Below are 6,483 nucleotides of genomic sequence, written 5' to 3'. Positions count from 1 at the left end.
ATTGATAACAAAGTACGTTAGAAATCTGATCATTCTTTGGAGTGTTCTGGCTGCAGTTCATCAAATAAAGATTTGTTTGTTCTTTTGGTAAAAAAAAGAGATCCTATTGATTTGGAAAAAATATTTGGCAATTACAAATCTAACAAGGAACTCATATCTAGATTTATAGAAAACTTCAATACCTCAAGATAACTCAATTACAAAATAGACAATACGAAGACACTTCACTAAAGGCGGCATTCAGATGTCCAACAAACATGAAGAAATGCTCAAGTTCATTTGCTATTGGATTTAAATCTAAACAACAAGTCATATCTTACCTTAACAAAAACAAAGCTCAATAATACAGTAAACAGCAAATGCTGGTGAGGGTGTAGAAAGACTGGAAATCTCTTCTGGGTTGTCAGAGATAAGGGATTACATAGACAATGGTTCCCTGAATTGAACTCCTTCCCGGAGTGTACTGTACGGTTACCACTGTTGCATTTCTTATGTTGTTAAGGGTTGTCAATTCCCACTCTCAGTAATCCTATGTACAACATATAGGATCTGTGCTCTATCCTGCACCAGCCTCATGATCACTGCCATGTACAGCCCATTATTATAGTCACTGTGTCAATCCATCTCCTTGAGGGTCTTCCTTCCACTAGCTCTTGACATTTGATATCATGAAGTCTCTTCCCAAGAAATGGTCCCTCCTGACAACATGCCCAAAGTAAGTTTTCACTAAGGAGCACCATCCCTGAACCTCCTCCACAGGAGATTTAACTGCCCTAATATAGTAATAAATTAACTGCTTGTAGCAGAATAATAAAGGCAAGAATTTGAGCCTTAGGACAGTTTTTTAAAAAGAATATATTTACTGAGCATCTACAATGTTGCAGAACTTTGGCTTAAATATTTTGTATTAATGCTGAAGATTATTACAAAATGACTGGAATAGCACATCAACAAAGAACTGCCTGAAGTGCAGGCTTGATCTCAAAGAGGCCGTGAAAACTAGAGGTATTACAGCTAATGTCAGATGAATCTTGGCTGAAAGCATAGAGTACCAGAGGAATGTCTATCTGTGTTTCACTGACTAGGCACAGGCATTTGACTATGTGGATCACAACAAACTGGCAGACTCTGAGAATAGGAACCCCAGAACACTTGACTGTGCTTACGTGAAACCTATAGTTGGATCAGGAGGCAGTCATCAGAACAGAGCAAAGAAACACTTCATGGTTCAAAATTGGGAAGGGTGTGTGTCAAGGATGTGTCCTATCTCTGTATCTTTCAATCTATATGCGGACCAGATTATCCAGGAGGCTGGCCTCTGTGAGGTGAAGTGTAGCATCAGGATTTGAAGAAGATTCATCAACAATCTGAGTTATGCAAATGACACAACCCTGCTTGCTGAAACTAAGGAGGACCTGAAGTGCTTGCTGCAAAAGATTAAGGACTGCAGTCTTCAATATGGATTGAAGCTCAACATCAAGAAAACAAAATTCTCACCACTGGGCTGATTGGCAGAATTATGATAGAGAGTGAAGAGATTGAAATTGCTGACAGCTTCAGTTTTCTTGGTTGTACAATCAACACTCTTATACTAGCAGCCAGGAAACTGACTAACTGCACTGGGAAAATCTGCTGTCAGAGACCTCTCCAAAGTGCTGAAGAGCAACTATGTTAGTCTGGAGACTAAGGTGCGCCTTATAAAGGCCATGGTCTTTGCAATTACTTGCTATGCAAGCCCAGAGAGCTGGACAATGACTAGGGATACGAGAGTTGATGCCTTTGAGCTGTGGTCCTGTAAAGAGTACTGAATATATCATGTCCTGCTACGAGAACAAACAAGTTCATCTTGGAGAGGGTTAGCCAGGCTGATCCCTGGAGGCAAGGATTCTGTTCAGTCTGACATACTTTGGACATGTTGCAAGGTGGGATCAGTCCTTGGAGAGGGATGTCATGCTTTGGAGGGTTGAGGGACAGTACAGGAGAGGAAGACCCTCAATGAGATGGATTGAATCCGTGACTGGGGTCATGGGGAAAGGTGTGTCAGAGATAATAAGATTGGCAAGGGATAGAGCAGGGTTTAGGGCTGTTGTACATAGGGTCACTGTGAATTGAAGGCGACTCAACAGCACATGACAACAACAACAATTACCTTATTTAAGGAAAGGATATTCCAGTTAATAGAGATGAAAACTAAGGCTTGGGGGGGGGGGTGCGGCATAGGGCTGGGTTTAAACTAGATCAATTAGATCATAAAACCTCAGTTATTTTTCTTTTTAGATATTTGAAATACAACTTTATTCTGTTTCTAAAAGAAAAGAATGGGAATGACAGTAACAAACAAGATTTTACCATGTAATATTGTGATTTGACTGTAGCAGTCTTTTATTTGAAACTCAAGAAGGAAACTGTCTTCCAAAACAGCTAAATATGTAGGTCCAAAAATGAAGGTGTTTTAAACTGCCACACTCACTCCAAAGCCCTTTCATCTCTCCGTCAGCATCCCAAAGATTAGCACATGTTCTGCTTAGCTAGATAATAAAGTGGCAAACAAGCGGCACCACTGACATCACAGGACAGTTGCCTATAAAACTAGACTTCTGACGCTGGGCTCCAGCTTTGTTCTCTCACAGATCGTCATCCTTGTCTGGGAGAGCAGTTTTCTGTGCAACCTCTAAATCATGCTCATATTGTGTTGCCAAAGCTGGGTCCCTGACAACTTTTGGTGGGGCAAGAGCAGGCATGGCAACAAATGCCAAGTTAGGGTCTCCAATTAGTTTCCTAGCAAGCCAAAGAAAAGGTTTTTCAAAGTTGTAGTTACTTTTGGCAGAAATATCATAGTACTTAAGATTCTTCTTTTGGTGGAAAACGATAGATTTTGCCTTAACTTTCCTGTCCTTAATGTCCACTTTGTTGCCACACAACACAACGGGGATGTTTTCACATACTCTAACCAGATCTCTATGTCAGTTAGGCACATTCTTGTAGATAACTCTTGAAGTTACATCAAACATTATAATGGCACACTGGGCTTGGATATAATAGCCATCTCTCAGTCCCCCAAAATTTTCCTGGCCAGCTGTATCCCACACATTGAATTTAATTGGTCCTCTGTTGGTGTGGAACACGAGGGGATGGACCTCCACACCCAAGGTGGCTACATACTTCTTTTCGAATTCACCAGTCAGATGACATTTCACGAATGTCGTTTTTCTAGTACCACCATCACCCACCAACACGAGTTTGAACTGGACTTGGGGTTCTCCTTGGGTGGCCATTGTGATGGTTCTTCCAGAAGCATCTCTGGGCCCTGTCTGACTGATGGGATGATGGAAAGATGGCCGGTTATTTATCTTTTAAGATGAGACTTGGGGCATGCATAGGAACCAGGAAGGCAAGTGTGGGGTTGCAGGTGGGAGACTGTACCACTGTATCTGATGCACACAAAGAAGGAGAGGGTGGCAAAAGTGCAGCGAATAAAGCAGACTATGACCTGAGATGAGGCTGGAAAGGTGGCCGACGATAGACTTCCCAGGGCCTTACAGATGCATAAGAACTTGGGAATTTTATTTTGGGGGTGGGGTGAGGAAGGAATTAAGGAACAGTTTAAATAGGAAACAGTATGATCAGAGACATAATAGCTGGAGGGGAAAAGCAAAGTAATTAATCCCGTTGAACACATTCTCCAAAATAGTAACCTTTCCAATAATATGAAGGTAGTATGTTGAAATAACATTTGTCAAGATTATGAGTTTTTAAAAAGAGAAAGAGAATGTAAGAAAAATGCATGGAAATGACAGTTCCTCCCACCAATAAAAGATACTCTGTTCCCAACTGTCAGGATCTGGCTATACCTCTGATAAGTTCTGTATTTTAACATCACTCTGGTTACTTACACAGAATGGGTATAAAGGGCTAATAGACAAGGGAAGACCAATGAGGAGATTACCAATTAGGCAGTTCAAGTGAGAGATGATGGTGGCATGTAGTAGAGAGATGGCAGAGGAGCTGGGGAAAGCATGAGGATTTAAGAAACACTTAGGTGGGAGAATGCCTAAGACATTAACAAAAACAGTTTAAAGAAGAGAGTAAATGGAGAAAAGTTGCTCAGAAGAGAAGGGACTGAATACAAAGAAAACACAGATGTACTTCATAGGAGGAGAGGCGCCTTTTCATTGCAATAGGAGTAAACACAGAAACATGGGTGCACATACAGGTGGATTTAAAATTTAATATGAGAAACTGAGAGAGCTCCTATTTCATGGATTCTACTCTGGGCATGTTATGAAGTAGGGCAAATCTTCAGAAAATACACCATGCTTGGAAAAATAGGTCAGTGAAAGAGAGGAAAACTCTCAACAAGATGGACTGATGCAGAGACTGTAACAATGGGCTTAGGCTTAACAGAGCTTGAAGATGAAGCAGTACTTTGTAGGGTTTCATTCTGATGTATATGGGATAGCTACAAGTCAGAGTGAACTTGTTGGCACCTAACAACAACTTTTATAAAATAAGAGGGAAGATCATTCAGGAAGAACGGGCAATAAAGAGATGGCAGGAATGTTGATGAAAATGGAGGTTTTAAACTATTTTGGTAATGAATGGGCTGATAAAAATTTCTAGGTAATACTGAGAAATCAGCTCATGGTGTGGATTGTTAGTTCATAGTGGTATTGTATTTTTTTTCTGTGGTTTTCTCACAAAATGCTTAAGTACAGGAAATGCAAAGATAGAATAATGATTTCATCCAAGGTTGGGAATTTACCAGGTTAAGTGCTACCATAACAAGACAAATTTGGGTATATGTGAGATGGTCTGGAGAAATAATGGATCAGAGAACTTATGCCAGAGAGGGAGAGAAGCATAGCAGTGCCAGGGCTGAAGGAGACTAAAAAATTAAGAGGCCAGAAAAGTCAGTGAGGCCAGATGACAGGTGAAATGGAGATACTGAACCAAGCTGGCTAAAAAGGATGGGCAGCTGTGGAGAGGTTAGGAATATAAAACAGTGATTTGGGGAAGGGGCAGTTTCAAGCAACTGACCAAGACCAGGGTATGATTATAGGCACAGACAGCTAAAGCAAAGTAGAATAAAATGTCACTGGCAATGAAAGAAAAAAAAAATTATGGGTTCTCAGGGAGCTTATAAACTGACAGAACAAGAATATTATGAAAATACAAAATTACAGAATTAAGTGCACAAAATTACAGAATTAAGTGCACAAAACTACAGAATTAAGTGCTAAACAGAACGCCCATAAGCAGCAGCCATTATAACATACATCCCCACCATGACCACAAGAGGTCCCTCCTCTATTACCCTCCCTCTGAGGATGAGCTTGTCCCTTCCTTTTTAACGAAGCTACCTCTATTTTTTTAACTTAAAAAAAAAATTAGGTGCTAAGCTGTGGTTCAAACCAGGAGTGCTGCCAAAGTTCAAAAAGGAGAAAAATAAGGTAACTGGTATGCAATTTAAGTGGAAGGAGTTTTAGTAAGGAATCTGGGTATAGTAGGTCTGTTGTCAAATGGCTTTCTTAGCTCATTGCTCTTGACTTTGGCACATGGCTGAGTGGGAACAAGCAAACAGGATGGATTAGTTTATCTACAAAGGGACTACCTAGTTTTGCAATTAGCTAGCCTTAAGCAGGTTCAGCAGCAGGAATTTAGGAATCTTACTAAAAGCAAGGTAGAAGCAGAGAAAGCAGCTAGCATCCTTTGGGGTCAGAGATTACTGCACCAGTTTGACCAGGGACTACAGGAGTGCAGCGGCAGAGACCCAACTTGAGAGCGAGAGCTGCCCTGGGACTGCTGCTCAAACTCAGCCAGAGCCATGGATCTTCACCCAATTCTGCTGGAGAGGGCATAAACTGGCAGGACTAAGCGAGCTTTGTAAAGCCACAAGGTTGAAGGATAAAAGACCTGTGAACACAGCACATGTAAGAAGTTGTTCTGACTGAGAAACTGTATCCAGTTGCCAAGCTAAATTCTAACCTGTTAACTTCCCTAATAAACCCCATAATCATTAGTATGGTTCTGGGAGGTCTGAGTCACTACTGACAGATTACAAACCCAGCAGAACAGAAGGACTGGTGTTGGAGTAAGTAGGTGCAGGTCTGTATGGGGCATGTGTGACCTCATGAGAACTGGCTTTGTGTTATAGATGCTATTGATGGGAACAGGTCCTCCATGTGAGGTTAGCAGAGGTCAGACTCAGCTGGCCCCATGCTGCCCTGGCTCTCTTTATAGAACCAAATCCAAAACAAAACTCACTGTTCTTGAGTTCAACTCATGGTGATATTCATGTTAAATCTTAACAGAGGGGGATGTCTGTTTTCCCTCCCATGGAGATGATGGATTTGATCTTTCAGATCACAGTCCAATATGTAACATTGCTAGACCATAAAGATCCTTTGTGCTTCTGGTTAGATTTACTCCCAAGTAATTAATCTTGTGATTCGCTATTGTGAAGGGTATTGTTTTTCTTAGTTC

General features: G+C 41.1%; 1 protein-coding gene across 1 annotated transcript in view; it reads right to left on the bottom strand.

The window, feature by feature from the left end:
• The window catches only part of SPG11 (spastic paraplegia 11 (autosomal recessive)), a 128,159-nt gene that overhangs the window by 83,505 nt on the left and 38,171 nt on the right, over window positions 1-6,483 (bottom strand). The gene's annotated exons all lie outside the window — the stretch shown is intronic.

The sequence above is a fragment of the Elephantulus edwardii genome, unplaced genomic scaffold, assembly GCF_000299155.1.
Source record: "Elephantulus edwardii isolate Elephantulus edwardi_28Jun2011 unplaced genomic scaffold, EleEdw1.0 scaffold00026, whole genome shotgun sequence".
NCBI lineage: Eukaryota > Metazoa > Chordata > Mammalia > Macroscelidea > Macroscelididae > Elephantulus > Elephantulus edwardii.
This window is presented reverse-complemented; position numbering and strand designations above follow the sequence as displayed.